This window comes from Myotis lucifugus, unplaced genomic scaffold, assembly GCF_000147115.1.
Source record: "Myotis lucifugus unplaced genomic scaffold, Myoluc2.0 scaffold_306, whole genome shotgun sequence".
Classification (NCBI taxonomy): Eukaryota; Metazoa; Chordata; class Mammalia; order Chiroptera; family Vespertilionidae; genus Myotis; species Myotis lucifugus.
Window position 1 is genome coordinate 1,481,678 of NW_005871354.1, and position 26,410 is coordinate 1,508,087.

Here is a 26,410-nt window from a genome sequence, read left to right on the forward strand (position 1 = left end):
ATTATTTTTATCCCCATTCTGTTGATGAGAAAATTGAGGCACAGAGAGGCCAAGTGATATCTGATATGTGACAGTTAAAATAGGATCAGAACCAAGTTGAGCTGAATCCCCAAGTCATCCTCTCTCGATTCAAATGGGCTTCTCCTTCACTAATGTGGTGAGTAACAAGAACTAATAAACACTGTACTGTCTCCTGAAGAAAATTAAATATTTGCTTTGAAGGCATAGGGAGAATGTTTACAAGAACATGGACAATTGTATGCTTTCATCTAGTGCACTCTAAGTTCCTAAGGATCCTCTCCCTTTCATAGGCATGCTCTGAAGGTGGCCTGTTACAAGGGCCATAAACGAGTGGTGAGTCAGCTAGCATGTAGACGTCGCCTATTGGATCTCTGTGATACTGACAATAAAACAGCTCTAATTCACGTATGTATTAGCCAACCATGTCAACATGAGATGGGTTTGAATTTAATTACTTAGAATAACAATGTGTTTATCTCATTTAACTAGAAGCCTTTGGTGAAAGTTGTGGAATGTTACTTTGCATTCCTAACACTTATCTATTTTTTGCCATAATACTGACAGGCCATTGAATATGGGCAAGAAGAATGTGCTGCTATTCTACTAGAGCATGGTGCCGATCCAAATGTAATGGACATCCACGGCAACACTGCTCTTCACTATGCTGTCCTTAGTCAAAACACAACTATAGCGGAAAAGCTAGTTTCCTGTATGGCAAATCTGGAAGTGAGAAACAAGGTATAGATCAAGTAACTTTATTTACAAAATGTTTGAAATACATGTTTTACTTCAGTTTCAAGCTTTTTAAAAAAACGATCTTTTACTGACTTTAAGGAGAAAGCATGGGAGGGTTAGATAGAAATATCAATGATGACAGAGAATCATCCATTGGCTGCTTCCTGCACACCCCCGTTGGGGGATCCAGCTCACAAGCCCCACATGTGCCTCCTGGTTCAAGAGTCAACACTCAACTGCTGAGCCACCCAAGCTGGGAACAAGCATTTTCTTTCTCACATGCATACACTGAATACAATAGATCAGGCTCTGTCACCATGGAAACAACTCCAAAGCCCAGGCAGGGAGGACTGGAGAAATGTAGTGTCCATGGAAGGGGCAAATCTCTGCCTCCCAGCTACCCTTCCACCCCAGAAGGAATAACTGACTGTTAGTATCTGGGAGTGGTTGATAGTCTCAGATCCCACAAAGGACTGAAGGCAGGGAGGAGTGAAGTGATGGTGGGGACTGGTTGCCATGCTGACAGGGGCTAAGGAAATGGCTGCTGCTGGGGATGGGTGGGGAGAGGAGACCTAATACCCAGCAAGGGGAGCAGGGTGAGTGCAAGTGAGAAGAGGAGGTCCCAGTCCACAGGCAACATGATGACGACAGTGTACGAGGATAGATAGTAAGACAGGAACATAGAATATTGGAACCCACACTGTAAATCTTTGAGGTGAGTTTTGGGGAATGATGTCACAGTTAATCTGTTGAAGAGGGAGTGGAGGACATTTTAAAGGAAAGAAGCAGTCAGTGACTGTTCAGAGGTGAGAAGAAAAGGGCTGCTACTATTTTTTTTTCATCGACATCAACACATTTTTTTCGATTGTTTTTTTAGAGAATTGAAGGGAGAGAAGGAGAGAATGAGAGAGAGAAAGAGAGAGAGAGAGGAAAACCTATGTGTGGGTGCCTCCCCATAGGCTCAGGCCAGGGTTTGGGATCAAACCTGCTATCTGGGTATGTGCTCTTGAATGGGAATTAAACCTAGACCCTTCAATGTACAGTCCAATGGTCTAACCAGTGAGAACATGAGCCAGGGCAAAAGGCGATGGATGCTGTTTATTTACTTTCTATTGTATATGTTTAAGTTCAGAGGATCTATTTAAATTCGAATATTTAGTTTGGATTCATGTAATTCTATGAATTATAAATAGTTTCTTCTGCTCTACAGGATGACTTCACACCACTTTCACTTGCCAAATCTGAAAACAAGGAGAAAATGGTGGAATTTTTACTAACTAAAGGTTCAAAAGATCATCCGATGGAAGGGTACAATTGTTCATTCTTTTGTTTTTTATTCGGAGAGTACATTTGTTAAAGCTGGGGACAGTGATACAAGGAAGGCCTTAGGATAGATGAAACAAGTGTTAGTTGGACCCATTCTAAGCTGTCAGAGAGGTTCAAATAATGCTGCAGGAAAAGACCAGACATTCCTTCCTCCTTTGTTTCCATTTCTGTTCCCCCGGTTCGCCTTAAACCCTATAGAGCATTTTTGTTTAGATAGTGGAAGGTCCCATATTGCCTTTTCCAGTGTAGTAGGCACCAGCTTGCCTGGAACTCCAAAACTGAGGTTGGCCCCTCAAGTGATCTCTGCCATAACTATGAGACATTCCCAAGAGAGTTGAATTTCCTCAGGTCTCAAAATATTTTAAATTGTGTCTCACATTGAAACCATTCAGCAAAAAGCTCTGATTCAAAAGTAGGTTATTGGTCCTTACAATGCTATGGGTGCATGACCCATCAGTGTCCATGTTGACAAGTAGGATTCTATCTTCCAAGCCAATGGGGAGAGCACAGGGAGATTGAGCATCATTTTCATATCATAAAGATATGCTGGTTCACTCTTTGAGGAAGAAGAGAAGGGATAGTAGTAGTCCAGGCCAGGTCCTAACTTCGATTAGTTTTCTACAATTCACATGATTCAAAACAAAACTAAGGGAGCATTTTGCTATCTGAGTTCATGAGATAATATATTTGTACATAGATTTAGTTGCAAGTTATACAGTAACTGAGACATCCTGAATTAAAAACCACAAAGAAAGGACAGGTAATAACCAAAATTAATAGCATTTTCTGAAAACGGCGACATTTGAATTTTAGAAACTATGAAAAACCCGTATTAGTGTTTCTTTGGGATTCCAGCACAGTTTCAACAAAACTAGTTCCATAACTGATTTTTCCTTTGCCTTACTGTTTCCTGAGCATCTCCTTTTAACGTGTTCTTTCATTTCATTCTCCTAGCAACCTTCTAAAGTAAGGCAGTTAGGTTTTTATTTTGTAGAGGAGGACCTTGAGTCACAGAAAAGTGACTTGTTTGAGAACAAATAGCCATGTTTACAGTGCTGGGAAGTCTGAGTTCAAGAGACTTGCCATTATGTCAAGCTAACTCTAATTAATTCACCGAACTAGATTCCCTTTACATCAGCACTCTTTTATGCGACATTTCTTTAAAAATTACATGTTCATAAGAAGTTTGTAGAACTTACAAATTTGAAGTGTGTTGTATAATTAATGTTTTACTATTAACTCTGATATTCTCTGAAATATGCTAAGAATTTACAATATTTGGGAAATATTTTTATATTTGTATTTCGATGGGAATATCATTTAGCACCATTTTTTTATTCACAGCAACCAACAATCAGCTTCTGAAAAAAAAGAAGAAATAAGACCTATGAAATCTTCTGACAGTGACAATCTTGGTAAGACTTCTGATAGTGAATTACTCTTGGTGCTCCTACCATAAATGAATTAAGAGTAAGGAAATTTTGATAACGAAGGTGCAATAAAAACAAACAATGTGTAAATTGCATGTGAATGTTTATTGTATTCAATATTATTTAAAAATTAATTGTAGGTAATTTTAAAATCTGGGTCAATATTGTTTGAAAAGAAGTTCACTTATTTATTATAGATCCCTCAAATCCTATATGATATCTTTATGTAAAAAGAAAAAAAGATTTTAAATTAGGATGTTGTATGTTTTCTCTATTTTCACATTGTAAAAGATTGGACTTGTTATACAAAATGGACATTTTGTTTAGTTTTTACAGGCAATGGATTACATTTAGTGCATGAAAACCTGTAGTTTATTTTAATATAAAAACCTGTTTTTACAGAGTGATTTGTCTCACTAAAAAAGTAGTTAAAAGTGGGAACTCAACAATACCTTCCTGGTACCAGAAACAAATGGCAAACAATAAGAACTACAACACCTGGTGTGCAACTATCCCAATGAAATAATTTTTTTAAATAATACTTTTATTGATTTCAGAGAGAAAGGGTGAGGGAGAGAGAGAGAGAGAAACATCAAAGATGAGAGGTAATCATTGATTATCTGCTTCCTGCATCCCCACACTAGGGACCTAGCCCATTAAGGGGGCATGTGCTTTAATTGCTAATGGAACCTTGACCTCCTGATTCAAAGGTCTACCCTCAATCAATGAACAGCACTGCCTGGGACCTTTGAGGTGTTTTTTTTTTTGTTTTTGTTTTTTTAAATACCTACCAATAGCACAGAAGTCATAAAGGCAATACCTGTTGAGAATCATAGGATACTTTACATATTATGCCAAAAAAGACCTCACTATCATCAACTTCATTCCTCAGAAATCAGATAAGAATGAGATATGTTGATGCATTAGAACAAGACGTTTCCTCCTGTTTGTTGGATAATTGTCAGGACACTGCAATTTCCTTAGAACAAGAAGCTCTCTTGGCATTGATCAAAAGATAATCATAATAAATACTGTATATAAATACCCCAACTCGGGACTCAATATATTATAATAAAGTGCAAAAGTGTTTCACAGTGACAAAGATGCCTATGTGCTGCCCAGATGTGGCACCACTGCATTTTGCAATCTTAACCAGAACTGTATAAGGACAGCTTAGTAGACTTCAACCAGAGGATTTGTGTATGTTGATTTTGTAACTTATAGGAAATACAAAGATGAAATGTCATTTTGATCTTGATCTCTGATAGTGAATTGAAATGTGAACTCAACAATACTTTCCTGGTACCACAAAGAAATGGCAAACAATAAGAACTACAACACCTGGTGTGCAACTATCCCAATAAAATAATTTTTTTAAATAATACTTTTATTGATTTCAGAGAGAAAGGGTGAGGGGGAGAGAGAGAGAGAAACATCAAAGATGAGAGGTAATCATTGATTATCTTCTTCCTGCATCCCCACACTAGGGACCTAGCCCATTAAGGGGGCATGTGCTTTAATTGCTAATGGAACTTTGACCTCCTGATTCAAAGGTCTGGTGTGCAACTATCCCAATAAATGTTATACATTTAGTTATTGCATGAAAACCTGTAGTTTATTTTAATCTTTTAAAAAATATTTTAAAACATTTAGTTATAACTAAATGTTATAAATGTTATACAAAATGTCCATTTTGTATAACAAGTCCAATCTTTTACAATGTGAAAATAGAGAAAACATACAACATCCTAACTTAAAATCTTTTTTTCTTATTACATAAAGATATCATATAGGATTTGAGGGATCAATACTAAATAAATGAACTTCTTTTCAAACAATATTGACCCATATTTTAAAATTACCTACAATTAATTTTTAAATAATATTGAATACAATGTGAGCTGTCACTGTTTTATTTTTTGTTTATCTCATCAGAATTTTCAAAGAAAATGTCAAAATTCAGTTATTAATTTGTCTGCTTACTGGTGTACTATTTAACTGTCAGGTGCCATTTATGTACTGAATGCTATTCTGATGTTTCAGAATTGAAATGTTTTAAAAACACAGTCTCTGCTCCCCAGGAGCTTGTTACTGCCATTTTTATTAGTTACTATACTTTATTCAGTGCTTGCTAGGTGGTAGAACACACTAGGAGCTTATTATTATCATTATTTATTCTTTTTTATTGGTGTGTAGCATGTGCCAGCAACTTTAAGTCCATGATGAGAATTAGAGTTTTAAAAATATGGTGAAGCTTTGGCCGGTAGGTCATTTGCTTAAAGTATTGTACCAATAGGCCAAGGTTGTGGGTTTGATCCCTGGTCATCGTCCATACCAGAATCAACCAATGAATACTTAAATAACTGGAACAAAAAGCAACGTTCTCTCAACCTCTGTTTTTCTTAAATCAATGTTTAAAATGTGCTAAAAATTAAAGAAAAATAAAGACATGCTTGCACACCCAAGACTTCCCCATTTTCTTTCCCCACAGGGATGAGTCACCTAAACTCTAAGGTACCCCAGGAGGCTTACAACCAGAGCAACAATGGTCAGTAGCAATTCATCCTGGGCAAACCCTCTAAACCTGACTTCTTAGTAAACCTGGGCTCATTTTCCCAGCTCTTTCTTGTTTCACTATCCCCACCTTTAATAACAAATGTCCTCTAAAATCCACCTACACACAAATAAAATAAATAATATAAAAGAAAAATGTGGGTGAGATTTAAATTCAGCCTGCAGATGGAGGAGTTTGCCAGATTAAAGGGGCAGAAGGGTGATGTTTGGCAGGAGGAACATCATTCCAAGGGCTATGATGTGCCCTGTAACTTTGGAGGATTTTTGAGCTGTACCGTTCAATGTGCAAAATGTGTGCTGTGGGAATGGGTGGGAATGAGGTGAGTGCCTAGCTATAAAGCAAGCTTATGAAAGTCTTTAGTACTACAGAGAGGACTAGATCTTAGCCTGTGGCCTTGGGAAATTTAACAGACAGAATGCTTTTAGCTTCAGGTTATAATGGGTGGCCTAATTAAGAGGCTGAAACAATAGGAACCAGGATTGTTTTGGTGGTTCAGTGATGGCATTAGGATCCCAGGTGTTGTCCCTTATTCAGCTGTGAGGTTGTCAGTGCTTATGACTGATTTCCTGGTGAACTAATTAGTGATGGCTCCAAAGCATCCTATTCTCACGTGACAGTATGAGAAGGCCAAAGGACTGCTTTGGTCAATTTTAAAATTTTTATAAAAGTCTAGTTGGCACAGAATATATTACTTTCATGTGTATGACATAGCGGTTTGACATTTACATATGTTATGATGCATTCACCATGATAAGTCTAGTAACCATCTATCACCATACCATGTTATTACAATATTAGAGGCCGGGTGCATGAAATTCCTGCACGGGGGAGGGGGTGTGTCCCTGAACCCAGCCTGCACTCTTTCCAATCTGGGACCCCTCAAGAGACTACTGACTGCCCGTTTAGGCCTGATCCCAGGAGCATCGGGCCTCCTGGGGGCCACCTGGGATGGGGCCTAAATGGGCAGTTGTACATCCCTCTCACAATCCAGGACTGCTGGTTCCCAATTGCTTGCCTGCCGGCCTGCTTCGTTGCCCCAAACCACACCCGTGCCATCCTGTTTGATGCCTAACTGCTCCTTTGCTGGCCTGGTGACTCCTAACTGCTTTACCCTGCCAGCCTGGTCGCCCTTATGTCCTCCTGTGCAGGACAGGTCGCCCCCAACTGCCCTCCCCTTCTGGCCTGGGTCCCCCACACTGCCCTTCCCTGCTTGCCTGGGTCTCCCCCAACTGCCCTCCCTTTCAGGCCTGGTACCACCCAACTGCCCTCTCATGCTGGCCTGATCTCCAACAGCTGCCCTCCCCTGCCGGCCATCTTGTGTCCCCAGGGTGCAGCCATTTTTTGTGTTGGAGTGATGGTCAATTTGCATATTACTCTTTTATTAAATAGGATTGACACATTCCTTTTGCTGTACAGTAGATGTCTGTTGCTTATATATTTTATCACTAGAATTCTGCACTTCTCATTCATATTCTTCTATTTCAGCCATCTCCTCAACTCACTACCCTCTGACAAGCATCAGTTTGTTCTTTGTAGCTATGGGTGTGTTTTTGTCTTGTTTGCTTTGTGGTTTTAGATTCCACATGTAAGTGAGATTAGGTATTTGTATTTCTAAGTCTTATTTCACTTAGCATAACCTCCACTCAGTCCATGGATGTTGCACTAAGTGGCAAAATTTTGTTCTTTTTTACGTCTGAGTAATATTATATATATTGCATCTTCTTTATTCATTTCTCTATGTAAGGACACATAGAGTGCTTATGTATCTTGGCTATTGTAAATAATGGTGCAGTGAAGATAGGGGTGTGGATATCTTTTCAAATTCCTGTTCATGTATTTGTTGTATAAATATGCAGAAGTGGAATGGCAGTTCTATTTCCAAATTTTTGAGAAAACTCCATGTTGTTTTCTACAATGACTCTAGTAATTTACAATCATATGAATAATACACAAAAGTTTTCTTTTTCTTCATATCCATACCTGTCTTGTAAGACTCGCTCCACGTCCCGCATGGAGTAGGGTTCAGTATCTGAAAGAGGGGCCACACACAAGTGAGAAAAAAGACATGAGATAATTTTTTGATATTGGAGGACCAGATGTGCAAGTCCAACTCAAGGAGAGGGACTTCCACTGATGCTCAGGCTGCTCCAATCTTTTATTGAGCTTTGAGTAGCCTTAGGTAAGGAGATTTCAATGACACACAGATCAGCAGACAGTTTCTGGGAATAGACAGAGTATCTGATTAGCTCTCAGTAGACAATTTCCAAGAATAGGCAGGGTATCTGATCAACAATAATAAACAAGGATCTACACAAGTATCTAAGGAATTCAGTGAGCTAAGGTGTGGATAATGCTTTACCAACCATCATCTAGATTAACTGGGTGGTGTCTAAATTAACTGGGTGGTGAACAGCCCTGACCTTTGCTAGGACTTTCAAAGGTTACTAGCTTTTGGGGGGTCTCTGTCTATACTCAGCTAGTGAAGACAGTAAATGGTTGCCTGCACTCACCAACACTTTTTATTTATTTACTAGAGACCTGGTGCATGAAATTACTGCACCGGGGTGGGGGGGGGGTCCCTCAGCACAGTCTGCCCCCTCTCACAGTCCAGGAGCCTGCAGTGGATGTCCTACTGATGGCTTAGGGGAGCGAGTCTAGGCCACAGTCTGGCAACAGAGGTTTGGAGCCAGTGTCGTGTGTGTGTGTGTGTGTGTGTGTGTGTGTGTGTCCTCTGGGCCCTGCCAGCAGCCACGTCGAAGGCTAGTAGCAGTCGTCCCATGTGTGTGTGTGTATGTGTTTGTCCCCGCTGGGGACCTGCCCCCAGCTGCATCGGAGGCTCGGAGAAGGCACCCCATATGTGTGTGTGTGTGTTTGTGTCCTCTGGGGACCTTCCCCCATCTGCACCATGGAGGCTCAGAGCAGGCACCTCGTGTGTGTGTGTTTGTGTGTGTGTGTGTGTGTGTGTGTGTGTGTGTCCACTGAGGGCCTGCCCCCAGCCACACCATGGAAACTTGTAGCACGGGCCCCCCTGTGTTGATCTCTCAAACTCCTGGCCATGCCTGCACGTTGTTCTCTCCCTTGAGCAAAGGCCAGAGCCAGCTGGAAGCTTGGCTTCCTCTATTGCCTGGTGCAACCCAAGCCTCCAGCTTCATGGCCACCACTTAAGGTTTTCCTCCGGCACCCAGAATCCTGGCCTTTGGTTCGACCGCAGCAAGCCTTGGCTTCTCCGCTGCCAAGCCTCTTCAGTCTTCAGTCTTCAGTCTTCACAGACTTCAGGCTTCACTTTGGCCAGAGCCTTCATTCTCCGCTCGGTGCCTGCATATGCAAATTAAACACAATCTTTGTTGGATTAATTTGCATACTTATCCGATTGGCTGTTGGGCATAGCTGAGTGACACCAATTTGAATGTTTCCTTTTATTAGTGTAGATATTTTGATGACAGAATTTCTGAGAGTAGTGAGCTGGCACTTCATTATGGCTTTCATTTGCATTTCCTGATTAGTGATATTGAGATATGTGCTTCCTTTAATTTTTTAAAAAAATAAGTTTTGATATTTATTGAGTGAGAGAAGAGGGGAAAGGGAGAGAGAGATGGAAATAGCAAGGAAACAATCACATTGCTCGGCTACCTCTTGCCCACCAATACTGGGTATCAAGCCTGTAACCTGGGCATATGCCCTAAATGGGAATCCTACCGGCCATCTCTTGGTGCATGGGACGACTCTCAATCCACTGAATCACACTGGTGTGGCCTATGTGTTCCTTTTAAATGGAAAGAAACTGGTTGCCTTGCATTTGACTTTGCCTAACATATTATAGGTGTGGGTTACCTCACATAACCGCTCATAACCAGTTGGTGGTAAATTAGTCACGTGATGAGCTCAGTATAATTATTTCTCTTCATAATTATTTCTCTTCTTGGAGCGTGGGAGATAATACCTTCGTTGTGTTTCATACCAGTGAATGTCCAAACAGAGTTTTGGTTCTCCAGCAAGAGTGGAGACTGGGGTAGGGAGCCAGCAATATTTACCACAGGGACTCAAGAGTTTTGAGCAGAAGTGGAACAAGATTGGGTTTGATTACTGCCTTCTGGTTGTGATATGAAGGAGGTATCAGCAAGATTTGCCTGTAAAGGGCCTGATTTTAGGCCACGTGGTCTGTCATATCTACTCAAGTCTGCCATTGTACTGAGAGCCATCCTAGACAACCTTTAATTGAACAGGCAGGACTGTGTTCCAGTGAGACATTTCTTTACAAAACCTGATGACAACTTGTATTTGGCCTGTAGTTTCTCATTTCCTAGTGAGCCCCCCGCCCCCCCCTATAAATGACAGATGATATGAAAGCACATAAAGAGACTGGGAAACAAAGGAAGATTTTTCCTCCTTGGGCTAGCACTTGTCTATTATGTAGTTTCACCTATTCATGCAGAGATGAATAAGAAAGCTCAATTTATTCCATTTAAAATGTCATTGTTTTTCTAGGTTGATGTCTTTCTCATTGATTTGCTCAAAAAGTCTTATTAATTTAAGAGGAAACAATAATAGTTGGTGGGATTTTCCCCTGTGAGAGCCACCTGTTCAGAGCCATTGTTTGACTAGGGCAGTTGACAGTAACAGAACAAAGCAGATACAGAGAAGAGGTCTAGTTCATATAATTTTGTGAAAAATCAATGTAAAACATTGGCGGTGAGAGAGAAATGCAAGGTGTTTTGTAGGTGTCCAGGAAGTGCACTAGCATTTAGATTGGACATGAAGAATAGGACTTTGTGAGATGCGTAGGAAAGAGCAACAGTACAACTGAAAAGACCAGTATGTTTCCATACATGTTGAGTTTGGTGGAATATCCATGGATATCCCCACATTCTGGGTAATATTTCTTTGACTTTTTGACTTGCCAACAACTGCCTTTAGTGGGCAAGCCATGCTTGCAGGTTTATAAGAAATTAAGAAAAGGATTAGGAGGAAATAGGAAGAACTCTGTAAGCAGTAGAACACTATTACATGACATATGATAATTATTGTGGCTTGTTGTTCATCAGCATAGGCTCTGATGACATATGGCATACAAGCAGAACAAGCTTGATTTCTACAGTCTGTTGCCACCTGCTGGGCAGGGTTGAGAAAAATGACCTCATGCACTACTGCAGAGCCCTCCCTGTCTGGACCCCCCTGCTCTATGATGTGGGAACAGATACAAGCTAGCGTTGGAAGGAGACAGTCTCAAGGGATTCTACTTTATACAACTGGAATCACAAAGTCTTTTCTACTTATGTTGCAATTAGAAATGTTGCTAGAAAGAGTCTGTCTCCTATGCTATGCTGCAAAGTGTAGTGCTTGGTGACCAACCTTTTTTGTGATAGAGTGTTTTATCCTAAACTAGCGAGTCTTCAATAAAGAACTGGAGAAGTTGTATTATTTTATGGAAAACTAAGTACAGTCTTCTAAACTTTCTTAGTGAAAAGAGTCCAGAAAATTCATGCTATATATGTTTGATATTGTTAGTTTATTATTCTGCTTTTACTATCCATACCATTTTATATCAGTCTAATGGTTTTTGTTTGAGTTTATGTCCATTTTACATATCAGATCCCTTCTTTTCGTTCTTTCATTTGATATATTTAAAAAGATAAAGTAAGAATTCTTAATGTATTAATGGCCTACCAACACTATGATTAATATTTACCCTGGTATGTGGTGTGTGGTCCCAAAGGAATATTTCCTAACTAAGAATTACTCAGGTAATTTTAATGTCTTGTATTTTTATATTATTGTTTTAAAATGTATTTTACTTTTTTCCTTAATAGTACGTGAGATATCTGAAGAAGAGTCTTTATCCAGGTAGGATTTTGTGGATTTTTAGAAACAATATATTACCTACAGGAATATTAAGAAAAGAAACTAATAGTTCTAGAGTAGTCTACTATTGGGTAGAGTAGACCCTATATTATGTAACTAACCTGTGTTATTTAGTCATCTCCATAACTTTCAAAGTAGCTGTGCTATTGTATTCATTAGGCAACTTTTTAGTAATGAGACAACTGTGGTTCAGGGAGGTGGAGGAATTGACACTTGATTCTATAGTTAGCGAGTGTCCACCTGTTTGACTTCCAAATCTATTCCGTTGTTCCTCAACATCTCTGATAAATTCCTGTGTAGCACTGGCTTGAGATACAGATGCGAATCAGATCAACTCAGAAAGTAAATCTTATTGTGTGTTAACTCTGATTTAGAGTTTCTCTAAGAGGCCTAGTTAGTATAAGCACTTACCTTACTATTCTTTTTTAAATATATTTTATTGATTTTTTTTTTACAGAGAGGAAGGGAGAGAGATAGAGAGTTAGAAGCATCGATGTGAGAGAAACATCGATCAGCTGCCTCCTGCACACTCCCTATTGGGGATGTGCCCTTAACCAAGGTACATTCCCTTGACCGGAATCGAACATGGCACCTTGAGTCCACAGGATGACGCTCTATGCACTGAGCTAAATCGGCTAGGGCTTACCTTACTATTCTTGACAATTGCAGTGGTACCAGTAAATAGAACCTTCTTTCCCCACCAAAGCTATTAGGGTTTATAGCAGTTAGCTATGGCCACATAACAAAAAGGTTTACCTAAGCAAGGCCTGGTTAGGTTAAAATGATATTTATACATCTTGGAATGAATTACTTATCTGTAAGTAGAGAATGTCTATGTATAAAGCCTGTTATCTTAATTAAATTCAGCAGGTACATAGAGGATATCTCTAATTGATTTCTTTATTTATTGTCTTCCCAGTCTGGTTTTCTTTTCAGGCTAGTACATTTGCCTAGTTGTGTGAGGTTTTCTTCTTTGTTCCCATACTCCTTCTTAATTCTCACATGACTTCTTGACTTTAAAATTTTTTATTTTCTTTCATTGTGTAATTTTTTTTCCAATTCTGCCAGCTATGGTGTTCTCCATTTTTTATAGACAGAATAGGGGGCACATATAATTTCAGGAATTTAAGACAGCCTAGAAATTAATTAAACACAATTCCCTCCAGCTCTTCAACCAGTGTTTAATGTCCTGGCCAATGGTTATATGCATGGAGTTCTGGAAATTCAAAGATTTTAAACTGACTTATTGGGGTATAGTAAAGTGTGGAACTGACTTGTAAATTCATGTTGATGAGTGTAATACTCTTCCTTCTTTATCATTCTGCAGGTGAGGTTCATAATACAAACATGGGGAGTGGGCCACAAATGCAGTCAATAGAAGATAAGAATGGATTTAGAAGGGGATCCCAGGTTTCGAGAGGAACAACACTGGGTTGGGATTGGAATAGAGTTTTAGAAAACAGATGGAGATATTGGGGTTTAAGACAAGTTAAAGATACATTTTAAGAAGGAAGGCCACAAGATTTGGCAGATTAAGATATTGGGCTCAAGGATGTCCTGAAGAGGTTGCTGTTTTTCTGTTTTTGTTTAATTGGAGGAACTAGGAACATTCAAGGTTTCTTTAGAAAAATATTAAAAAATAATTTGGAGGCACTGGAAAGATTCTTTTGATCACAAATACAACTATGGTCTCATCAACCTGAACTCTGACTCACAGAGTGGAGCTTAGGTTCCCTGGAGTCCTAGGGGATGGGAGATTGCTGAACTACATAGATCTATGGCCCAAGGCAGGAGTCTTCTGCCCTCTACCTGTTTTCCAATTAGCTGATGTGACTCCCATGTACACAGAGGGTTGAGTAGGAGTAAGACTAGATGTCAAATCACTAATGGAGTCGGGTGACACACCTGTGTTATGAGTTGATCACTCAGACTCCATTTAGTTTGTTTTCCAAGAGCAAGGGAAACATGAGCTCCTATTCTTGGTCATTTGAGCCCATGCTTGTTTCATGAGACTGTGCCTTTATAAGCTGAAGATTTCAATGTTGGAGACTGCATGGAGCCTGCCAAAGTGTGATGTGGGAGTGGGAAGGCTACCAGCCTATATAAACATTTGAATATTTAACTTCCCACCATTTCAGAGAAAGTCCTGTATGGTTTAAGGGTAAATGGAAGGAATGGGATCTCCTTAATAAGTGGTTTCCATGCTAAAGAAGCAAGGCTGCATGTTTGACTGACATCGCTTAGTCTTTGAACCAGGGACAGATGATGAGGAAGGAACAATGTATCTTCCTGCCTTACTTTGGGTCATCAGATGTGTTCCAGTTCAGGGAATAAAAGTTATGTCATCCAGTAAGTGGTGAAAGCAAATTAATCCTAGGCAGAGTGTGTCCACTAAATAGTTCATAGACTGGGAGTGGTGACAGCAGAAATAGATAACTAAAAGGTTTTTTAAACATTGGCCCAGTGTTAATTATATAAAGAATCTTTATTTAATATACAAAAAGCTGATCTTTCACTTAAAATTTTGTTGTTGTTTTTTTTAAATGAATTCCTTCATTGGTGCTGTGGATTTCAGCAAACATCGCATTGCTGTTTCATGTCCTACATCAGACAACATAGTCTTCAAGGTAAAGTGCTCTCTTGTGAAATTGATTTTCTTGCTCTCAATTGAATTTTGTGTAACACTTTCTCTTAATTTCCTTGTGGCCTACCTGTCATTGTTTTATGCTTTAAGTTTGTAATGCAAAATTAGTCTTTTTGTAGTTAAATCCTCAAACAAATGAATATTTGTTTGTTTTATTGATTTTAGAGAGAGTGGAAGGGGTACGAGAGAGAGAGAGATTGAGAGAGAGAGAGAGAGAGAGAGAGAGAGAGAGAGAGAGAGAGAGACTTTGATGTGAGAAACAAACATTGATTAGCTGCCTCCTGCATGGTCCACAATAGGAATTGAACTGATAACTTGGGAATATTGAAATGGGTATTGCTTCTTTGAAGTCAATGGAGTATTTAATATTTTAACAATGATTGTATCAATATTTGCTTTATAGATTGAAGTGCTCCTGTTCATAAATGTTATTTCTTCTTGTTGGATTGATCCCATGTCATTATGTAATGGCCTCCTTTGTCTCTTTCTATAGTCTCAGATTTAACTTCTATTTTGTCTGAAATAAGTATTGCTATCCCAGCTTTGTTGTTGTTTGCTCTTTTATTTTTTAAATACATTTTTACTGATTTCAGGGAGAGGAAGCTAGAGGGATAAAGAGGTATAAACATCAGTAAGAGAGAAACATCCATCCTCTACCTTCTGCATGCCCCCCTCTGAGGATTTGGCCTGTATCCTGGGCATGTGCTCTGACCAGGCTGGTGACCTCTTGTTTCTTAGGTAGACACCTGACTGTTGAGCAACACTGGCCATGGGAATATTTTTTAAGTGAATTTTTATTTATTGATTTGAGAGAGAGAGAAAAGGATAGACAGAAAAAGAAAGACAAATTGATTTGTTGCTCCACTTATTTATGCATTTATTGGTTGCTACTTGTATATCCCTGATGAGAGATTAAACCCACAAAGTTGGCATATTGGGTCAACACTCTAACCACGTGTGACACCAGAATAGGGCCCTTTTTGTTTGTATTTTCAGGAAATATCATTTTCCTTCTTTTTACTTTCAGTATGTGTGTATCTTTTTCTGAAGTTGTTCTTTTGTAGATGGCACATATAAGGATCTGGTTTTCTTAGCCATCCATTTAACTCTGTCTTTTGATTGGAGCTTTTAAGACATATATGCCCCCTGCTGGGCATTAACAGGGATTACTGATAGGTACTGGATTATTGCTATTTTATTCTTTAAAATTATGTCCCCTGCCTTTTTCTTTTGCTTTTTATATAGAAGCCACTTTAATATTTCCCATAACACTGTCTCTTTTTGTGTGTGTGTGATGAACTTCTTTAGGTTACCTAGGATGCTCTTTATTTCCTCCTCAATTATAAATGATACCTTTGATGAGTAGAGTAGTCTTGGTTGTAGGTCCTTCTGTTTTATCACTTTGAATATTTTGTACCAGTAACTATCAGACTGAAATGTTTCTGTTGAGAAAGCATCTCATAGACTTATGCGGACTCCGTTATTGGGTGCTATCCAGTTTTCCCTGTCTGCTTCTAAGATCTCCTTTTCTTTAAGCTTTTCCATCTTAATTATAAAGTGTCTTGTTTGGGACTCTCGTTGCACCCTGCACTTGTGTGTCTTCTTTCTTCACCAGGCTAAGGAAGTTTTCAGTCATTATTTTCTCAAATAGGTTCTTAATTTTTGCTCTTCTTCTCCTCCTTCTGGTGCGCCTATGGGCACTGCTATGTTTTCTGTTACCCAAGAAATTTTTTAAACTAGTCTCATTAAGAACAATTATATATATATACTAGAGTCCCAGTGCACAAAATTCACGCACTGGAGGGGGTTTCTTCAGCCTGGCCTGCACCCTCTCCACTCTGGGACCCCTCAGGGGATATCTTACTGCCAGTTTAGGCCTGATTCTGCAGTTAGACTTTCCTCCCGCAATCCAGGACAGCTGACTCCTAACCACTCACCTGCCTGCCTGTGTGATTACCCCTAAACACTCTGCCTGCCTGATCATTTCTAACTCCTTTGCCTTCCTGCCTGATGCCCCTAACTTCACTCCCCTGCCATCCTGATTGCCCCAAACTACTCTCTCCCGTTTGCCTAATAACCCCCTCTGTCTTGGCCCCCACCACTGTGGCTTTGTCCAGACGATGTCCAGTCTATCCAGTCTAGTCTAATTACCGTATTATTCTTTTATTAGTATAGATACTTTTATAAAAGTATCTCTTCTTTATATATACTTTTATAAAAGGATGTGTACTTTTATAAAAGTATATATATTGCTGCTCTAATTGGTTACATCCTGCTATATTCTCTTCTAAGTCAAAGATTCTCTTCTATGCTTCATCTTCTCTGCTATGATTCTTTCTTGTGTATTCTTCATTTCAGGTATTATTTCTTCATTTCTGCGTGGATATTTCATATGATTTATTTATCCTTTTTCATACATACTGTCTCTTTGTTGAAGTTCTCACTATGTCCCTTGAGAATTTTTGTACCCATGTTTTTGAACTCTGTATCTGGTGCTTATCTTGCCTCTATTTCATTTATTTGTGTGTGTTTTTTTCTGGAGATTTTACCTGTTTCTTAATTCAGAGCATATTTATTTTTCTTCCCATTTAAGCTTTCCTTCTATATTTGTTTCCTTGAATATGGGTAGACCTATGTTGCCTCCAAGTCTTGGAAAAATGGCCTTCTGTATTAGGCGTTGGTCAGGCTCATTGGAACATACTTTCTGATCACCAGAGCTAAGTGCTCCAGGAATGTCACTTGTGTGTGATGTGAGCCCTCTTTTTGTAGAGTGTTGATGTTTATCTATTAGTGGATGGTGTTGCTGCTCAGGATGGCTGACCACAGTATACAAGCTGCTGTGTGATGGCTGACCCCATGTAGAGTAATTCACACCAGTGTGGTATGGTTCTTGCCAAGATCTTCCTTTCAGTGTTTGGCTTCTGGAGATAATGGTTCATGCTCTGTAGTTCCCCACTGGAGCCTCTTGAGATAGGGGTGGTGGGCACTCTGTTGTAAGTCAATGTCAGTCTTTGCCTGTGATTTTTCCTGAGCGACCTGTGTGGAGATACAAAGTGATGCAGTGTTTGTGGCAGCCTCTGCTAGGCCTAGGTGTGCCAGGGAGGTGCCAAGCTGCACAGCAATGCCTCCTTCTACCAGCACCAAGCCCTCGAGGCAACTGAGAACAAAGCCCAAGTCACTCTGAGTTCCTCTTCTGCCTACCAGCTTTCTGTTGGGGTCAATCACTGAAAGAACTCCAATTGGTATATGAGTCCCAAGAGATAAGTGAGTCAACAGGTAGGTGTGAATGGTACTTACCATGTTGACAGTTTGAAACTCAATTTCATTTCTGAGTGTGAGGCCACTCAGCAAAAGTCCCAGCATACACAAATACCAGCCATCACCCACTGGGTACCCATGGACTTGATGGTTTGATGGCACCTAAGAGACTCTTTGGGGTAAGGCCAGCAGAATTCATCAGGCCCAAAATACCAAGATTTGGTCTGAAATTAGGGGAATATTACTCACTTTCCAAAATTACACTTTAACTAACAATTCATTGGCTTCACTCTGCTCCAATGTTGTAATATATTGGTTGATATTTTTTTAAATTCCACCACTTTGGAAACATTTAAAGATCTTGAAAAAATTGTAAAAGGCAATGTGGGCAACACTAGCTTCATGAAGAAAGACAAAGTTTCCTATTTGTTACTGAGGCACAAATTCACATCTTCTAAATCAATCTATGCAATGCAAGACTCAGGTAGGAAAGACAAAAGAGGGAAATTTTGCATCTTTGTCTTTTTATCTCATTGTCTCTGATAGATAAATGGGATGAGGGTGAGAAGGGGAAATGTCAGGTCGAAAAGAGTGGATGTAATGTGAATAGGAGCATAAAATTAAGAAAGCCTTTTAGAAATCTTGGACTATCCTGCTCCTATACAGAAACAGATATGAAACAGTGTTTACAATTTCAATGACCTGTTATGAAAAAATTAAACATTCAAAATATATTTATTGATTCAAGTTATAGCAATTTCATTTCTGTAATAAAACTAATGAAAATATAACTTTTGAATGAATAAGGTAATAACAATAACCATAATATCAAACTTTCATCAAAGGTTGAAGAAGAGGAGGAAGAGAAAAGTAGTAAAAGGGAAGTGTCAAAAAGCATGTATGATGGTGCTGATGATGACAGTGACGATGATGGATTGAGTCAGCAAATCAACAGTGAACAAACTGATTCCCAGCAGCCAAATGATACAATTAATGAAAACGCAGCCTTCTTAGTGGATAAGGTAGTAACAAACACAACTGATAAATCCAAATGACTAAATTAATGAATAAACACTCCTTTTTAAAGAATAAGTTAATAACAGTATCAAACTTTCATCAAAGGTTGAAGAACAAGAGAAGAAGACAAGTAGTAATAGGGAAGTGTCAGGTAACATGCATGATGGCGCTGAAGACAACAGTGACAGTGTTGGTGTGAGGCAGAAAGGCAACATGGAACAAAGTGAGAAGCAGCAGGTTCCTATTAAGGAGAATGTAAATGCTGATGGGTAAGCCTATAGCAGTACTTAGCAGTAGGTAATTATTCTTTTCCTATAAAACAAATTCCAATTTGAGCTAATATTCATGATTAGCAAATTTACATTTTTACTAGATAGAAACTTCCTTGCAGAAACAAATGCATATCAACAAATAATGAGATACCATTTTTTAAAGTTATATTGATAATTATTGTCTGTAAAAAATAAAAACCAGGATTGTCCCATGAGAGGAAAACGGCATTCTCCTGCACTATTGGTAGATGAAATTAGCACATCTTCTTAGAGGGGTAATTGAGCTTTTTTCAAAAATTCAAGTATGTCATTCCTTTCGCAATAGCTTCACTTCCAGAACTAGATCCTACATGAAAACATGACTTGTATAAACATACACATATGCAGTCTAAGGACATTTACTTTTTGTTATTATGTGTATAAAACATACAGTAGGTCAGTATATATATATAAATAATATTACAGAGTCTAACAACATATACATTTTGTTCTTTGACGTTTGGACATTTAACTTTCCACCATTTCAATGGCAATTACCTTGTGGTTTGAGAACAAAAGGAAGGAGTGGGATCTCCCTAATAAGTGGTTTGCATGCAAAAAAAGCAAGAAAGTCTTTTTTGACTGAAATCAATTAATCTTTGAACCAGTGACAGGTGATGAGGAAGGAACAATGTATCTTCCTGCCTTGATTTAGGTCATCAGATGAGTTCTAGTTCAGGGAATAAAAATTATGTCAGCCAGGAAGTAGTGAAAACAATTTAATCCTAATCAGAGTGTGTTCATTGGATACCATACACATTTTTATAGCATGATGTTACATACTATAGAAAAGTGCACAATGAGAGAGATAATTCTCATAATAGATCCACTTCTGGGCTAAACATTCCTTGGATAAAATCTAATAACCTATGTTCTTTATGGAGGGAACTCAGAAGCAACTTTGAAACGGGAAGGTGGCTGTGGTCCTGATTATGATGACTGAGTTTCTCAAAATGTGTGCTTGTCCTGTTTATTAGTTTTACCAACCAATTCAATACACTTTAAAATTTTTTGAGTTACATGTTATCTCCCATCATTGGAATGAAATGAAGACAAATTTTGCATAGTAGACACAGGTTTACCCTTCTAGCTATTAATGTTTGCTATAAATTTCCACAAAGTATCAGTTTACTAATAGCTGAAAGGACAGATAAATGATTGGAACAGAATGGAAAGTGCCCAAACCTCCAAAAATATGTAACACTTTAGAACTAGATACTGGTGACATTTCATATTTGTAGGAAAAGGTCAGTGAAAAATGGTGGAGGATTCCATGTTAAGTGTTTGTATAAAACTAGCTAGATTTTTATTACTCCAAATAAATCTCAGATTAAAAGTTTTAAATATGCAAAATGAGAAAAGTACCAGGAGAATACACAAATGTCTGTTTATACTTTGTTGTTGTTTTTTAATGTTGACAAAGACTTGAAGCACAGGATTTCTGGAGGTTGATTGAGCAATATAAAAAGTTCTATTCCGGCTGCATGACTTAGTGGTTGAGTGCCGACCTAAGAACTAGGAGGTCATGGTTCGATTCCTAGTCTGGGTATATGTCTGTGTTGTGGGTTCTATCCTTTGTAGGAGTGTGCAGGGGGCAGCCAATCAATGATTCTCTCTCAACATTGAATAAAATATATTGTATTCATCAATGAAAATATATTTTAAAATGTTTCATACACTCTGTCTACCATAAAATAATTTTAGCAAAAGAAAGAAAACGTTCTTGCAAAATATTTGCGGTATATGTGTATCAGAGGAAAGGTATGTCTTCCTTTTACAGAGAAGTCTTTGAGATCAACAACAAAAAACTATAACTTGAAAATGAACACAGTATTTTTTTGCATAAGTATAAGTGACCAATGGACAAATGAGAATATATTTAGTGTCCCTGGGAAAAAGGGAATAAGGTAAAAGAGTAAAATAATATTTTCCATCCATCCAGTTTTTGAAGATTGTCCTTATACTGCTGTTTAAAATTTACATTGTTTTTGACATTTGCAATAGGCAATGTGGCCCTGAGCAGCACATTTAAAAATCTGCTAGTATACTAATAAAGGGGTAATATACTAAATAGACTGGATAGACCAGACATCTTCCAGACATCCTTCTGGATGATCTTTCTGACAGAGCAGAGGCCCAGGCGAAAGCTTTCAGGCCCAGGGTGCCTGTGGCCAGCCTGGGCGAAGCTGCTGGGGGTTCTGGGTGCCTGAGGCCAGCCCGCGTGTGAGCTGCCCGGGGTCCCAGGTGCCTGTATCTGGCCAGAGGGTGGAAAGCCTGGGTACCAGGTGCCTGCAGCCAGCTGGAGGAGAAAAGCGGAGGTCCCGGGTGTGGGAGACGAGGCAGATGCTGTTTGGAGCAATCCAACAGGCAGTCAGAGCAGGCAGGGTGGCAGGCAAGTGGTTAGGAGCCAGTGGTCTTAGAATGTGAGAGGGATGTCCACTGAGGGACCGGGCCTAAACCAGCAGTCGGACATTCCTCGAGGGATCCTGGATTGCAAGAGGGTGCAATCCAGGCTGAGGGACATACCCACCCCCCAGACAAATTTCTTACGTTGAGCCTCTAGTATAGATATATTCCCAGTACCCATCAATTCTATTTATACTAAAATCGAAGTTATATAGTTTGTTTCACTCTGTACTTCTGAAAATAACAATGTCTTAATAAGAAAAACTCATTTTGGTTATACATACACACAAACAGACTATGATCTTAATTAGTGAAAAATAGATGCAAAGTGTGATAAAATTTATTTCTGAGCATTTGTATTAAAAATGAACATTTCCTTTTTAAAAAATCTGATTTCATGTTTGAACATGTATGGAAATTCTAGGAAATATTATTATGAATAAAAGCATCCTCAGGAAGGGCAATCATATGAATCGTGCTCACTAGATGGCCTTCTGGACAAAGCCAGGAGCTTGGCCAGCCTAAAAAGTACCCCCAAACGGCCCTCAGCCCTTTGCCCAGGCCCCCTTAGCCTCAGTGGGGACCCTCACCCCATGGGGTTGTGGCCAGCCTGCAAAAGACCATTAGCCCCTTGCCCAGGCCAACCCCGCCCCCAGCAGAAAACCTCATCCCAATGTGGGCATGGCCAGCCTGCAAGCAGCTACTAGCCCCTCACCCAGGCTGGCCACACCCCCAGCAGGGACCCCCACACCAAAGGGTGTGTGACTGGCCTGAAAAGAGCCCTCAACTCTCACCTAGGCTGGGCATGCCCTGCAGCGGGTACCCCCACCCTGATGGGAGCATGGCCAGCTTGCAATCTGCCCGAGTCCCTTGTCCAGGTCAGCAATGCCCCCAGTGGGGACCCCCTTCCTGATCAGGAAACCCCTTCAGGGAATATGAGCTTGGCCCCAGCCATGCACCAGGCCTCTATCTATATTAATAAAAGGGTAATATACTATTTAGGCCGGGAGACCTTTGGGAGCCCTTGTGGATTTTCTTCCAGACAAAGCCATTGTGTCAGGGCTGAGGCAGAGGCAGTTAGGGGTGATCAAGCCAGGAGGAGAGGGTACTTGGGGGTGAGCAGGCTGTCAAGGGGGATAGTTGGGGCAATCAGGCTGGCAGGAAGGCAGTTGGGGGCAAGAACGCTGGCCGGGGGGGCATTTGGGGGCAAATAGGCCAGCAGACAGGGCAGCCTGGGTGATCAGGCAGTCAGGCAGGTGATCGGTTAGGTGCCAGAAGTCCCAGATTGCGAGAGAGATATCCGACTGCCATTTTATGCCTGATCTTTAAACCAGCAGTTGGACATCCCTCAAGGGGTCCAAGATTGGATAGGGCGGAGGCGGGGCTGAGGGACACCCACCCTTCATGCACAAATTTAAGTTACTGTGACACTAGCCCTGTAAAATAAAACCCCAGTGACCATAATGGCGTAACGACCAGAATGATTGCTCTACCAGTCGCTATGAGGTGCATCAACGACCTCTTGGACCCTTCCCCCAAGCTTGCAGGCTCTGATCATCAGATGGTGAATGGGGAACCAGGGTGGGTGTCAGTTCTGCGGGACTGGGGACTCCTCAGGTTACTGGGTGGGTGGTGGCAGTATAGTAGGACTGGGGAATGGCGAGGGGAACTGGGTTGGTGGCGGTGGCAGGCAGGACTGGGGACTGGTGAGCAGGCAGAAGATGGACCTGATCACAGACTAGGCCTAGGGCCCTGCCAGAAGCCAATCCCAGCATGACAGCAGGGCTGAGTCTGGGAATGGCTGATGGCATTTTCCTAAACCCCAAAAGGGACTGTCTTGATAGTTTGCTGCCAGACAGCTCAGGGCATCTTAATCTACATGGAATTGCCTCCTACTGGCCAAACACCTGAATAGCTGTAGTTTAATTCCCCCAAATCTGACAATGCCTCTGTATAGGAAACCCTGACCCTTGGAAGTATATATCTCTGCCTTGCCTCAGGACCAATTGTGTTAATCAAAAGCATGGGGTCCTGAGACAAGGAGATCTTAGTTTCCTTTAAACTAGGTTCCTCTGACCCCCAAATGCCTTTCAAAATTATGCTGCATCTCTGGACTGCTATATAATGTACGCAAAGCATTCTCCATATTTCCTGAAGCCTTCATAATACTGGAACAAGAACACAGGCAGGGATCCTACCTGCGCACAATTTTGAGCACTGGGCCGCTAATATATATATACACACACACACATATATATATATATATATACACACACACACACACACACACACAACAGAGGTCCAGTGCAAAGAAATTAGTGCACTCAGGGGGGTCTCTCAGCTGGGCCTATGCCCTCTTGCAATTTGGGACCCCTTGGAGGATGTCCACCTGCTAGCTTAGGAATGCTCCCTGGGGTGTTGGGCCCAAGCTGGCAGGCAGACATCCCTCTGGCAGCCTCGCAGCACTCAGGGGATGTCCACTTGCCAGCAGAGAGCCGACCTAAGCTGCAGTTGGACATCCTCAGTACTGCCTGAGGTGGTGGGAGAGGCTCCTGCCACCACCACTGTGCTGGCAGCCATCTACCTTGCTTGTGGCTGAGCAGAGCTCCCACTGTGGGAGTGCACTTACCACCAGGGGGCAGCTCCTGCATTGAGTGTCTGCCCCCTGGTGGTCAGTGTGTGTCATAGTGACCAGTCATACCCAGTCGTTCTGCTGTTAGGGACAGTTTGCATATTACCCTTTTATTAAAGAGGATAGAGGCGTGCTGCACAGGTGGGGGCTGGCTGGTTTGCCCTGAACGGTGTCCTATATAAGGGTGGGGCTCCTGCTGGGGTGCTTGGCCAGCCTGGGTGAGTAGATGATGTGTGTTTGCAGGCTACTCACATGCTCTTCAGGGTGGGGGTCCCCACTAGGATGCGTGGCCAGCCTGGGTGAGGGGCTGATGGCTGTTAAAAGCTGTTCACACCCCCTTCAGGGTGGGGGTCCCCACTTTGGTGTCTGGACAGTTTGGGCGATGGGCTGAGGGCCATTTTCAGGCTGGCCAAGCACCGCCAGCGATGGAAGCTCCCAGCCTCTTTTTTTTTTCCTGGGATTTATTTACCTTCTATAATTGAAACATTGTAGCCTTGAATGGAACTCAGAGCAGGCCATGATGGCCAGGAAGCTTGGCTTCCTCCAACACTAGGAGCAACCCAAGCCTCCTGCTCGCTCCATCTCCCTGGACAGGGCTGGCTGAAAGCAGGTATCTGGGGTTTATTTATCTTCTAAAATTGAAACTTTGTTGCCTTCAGTGGAGCTCAGAGTTGGCCATAGCTGGTGGGAATCTTGGCTTCTTCCATCACTGGGGAACGAATTGTCCTGCTTGCTCCAGCCCTGTGGCTGCCAGCTGCTATATTGGTTGGATTAATTTGCATATAGTCACTCTGATTGGATGGTGGGCATGACTTAAGGCATGGCAAAGGTTTGGTCAATTTGCATGTTTGTCTTTTATTACTGTATATATATATATATATATATATATATATATATATATGCACTTATGTATATATAATTATACACATATGTGTTTTATGTTATATAGCTTTATTACATATAATATGAAAGTTATTATAGATTAGTCACATCTTAATGTGCTTATGAACCTAAAAATTTCAAAATAGCACCCTGATCAGTATGGCTCAGGTGGTAGGAGCATCATCCATTAACCTTATTGTACACTGAAAGGTCTTGGGGTTTGTCCCTGGTAATAGAGAACTATCCAGGTTTCAGATTTGATCCATGATTGAGGTGCTTATGGAAGCAAACCCATTGATGCATCTCCCTCACATCAATGTTTTTCTCTCTCACCCTCCTCTCTCTTTAAAATCAATTAAAAATAATTTTTTTAAAAAAGTATAATTTTTTGTTGTTTTTACAGTATTACAGAACTCTCCCATTTTGTCCCTTTTTTGTCCTTCTTCCACCTAAACCACACCCCATTCCACCACAGGAAATTTCTCATAATATTGTTTGTGTCCATGGGTTATAAATATATGCTCTTTGTTTAATCTCTTCCTGTCCTATCACCACCATCCCTAGATCTGTTGTTCTATTCTATCCATCATTACCTCTGGACGTATTTTGTTCATCAGTATATTTTGATCTTTAGATTCCACAATTAAGTGAGGTCACTTGAAATTTTTCTTTCTCTAACTGAGTTATTTCTTTAAAAAATATAATTAAAAAATAGAAAGCACAGAAGAACTAAAATGGCTATATAAGTATACCCTGGTACTTGCCACCTCCAATAACCACATCAAAATTACAACTAAAATACAGATACAGAATAACCATCATTCAGAATCACCTGACATCCGGGTGAATGGAATTCCTACAGCTAGAGAAGTAAAGAAGAAGCACATTTTGGTGGGTAGGAAGGGCAGAGGCACTGAATGGGCTGGTCCCACAACAACATTTGGCATCTCTTTCTAATCTTGATATATGTTGTGTTTATGGAGACTTCCTGTGAGAAGCAAGGGTGTCCCAGTCTTACATGAGGCCCACAACCCAGGGTTCCAGAGCAGGGGAGAGAATTCCCTTTAACTTCAAGCTGTGAAAATGAGCAAGCATTGTGGCTGATTGACAAGAACACACTCTGTGGGAGACCCAGGTAGTTCCTTTTAAAGGGCCAGCACAAGAACTTACTTGGACTGAAACACTTTGTGCTCCAGCCTGGTAGTGGCAGCTTGAAAGGAACTTGTGACAATCGGGGAGTAACTGGATTGTCTGGCATCAGGGCAAGTACTCAGAGGCAGCTTTCTCAGAGACAGAGGTGCTCACAGAGGTCAT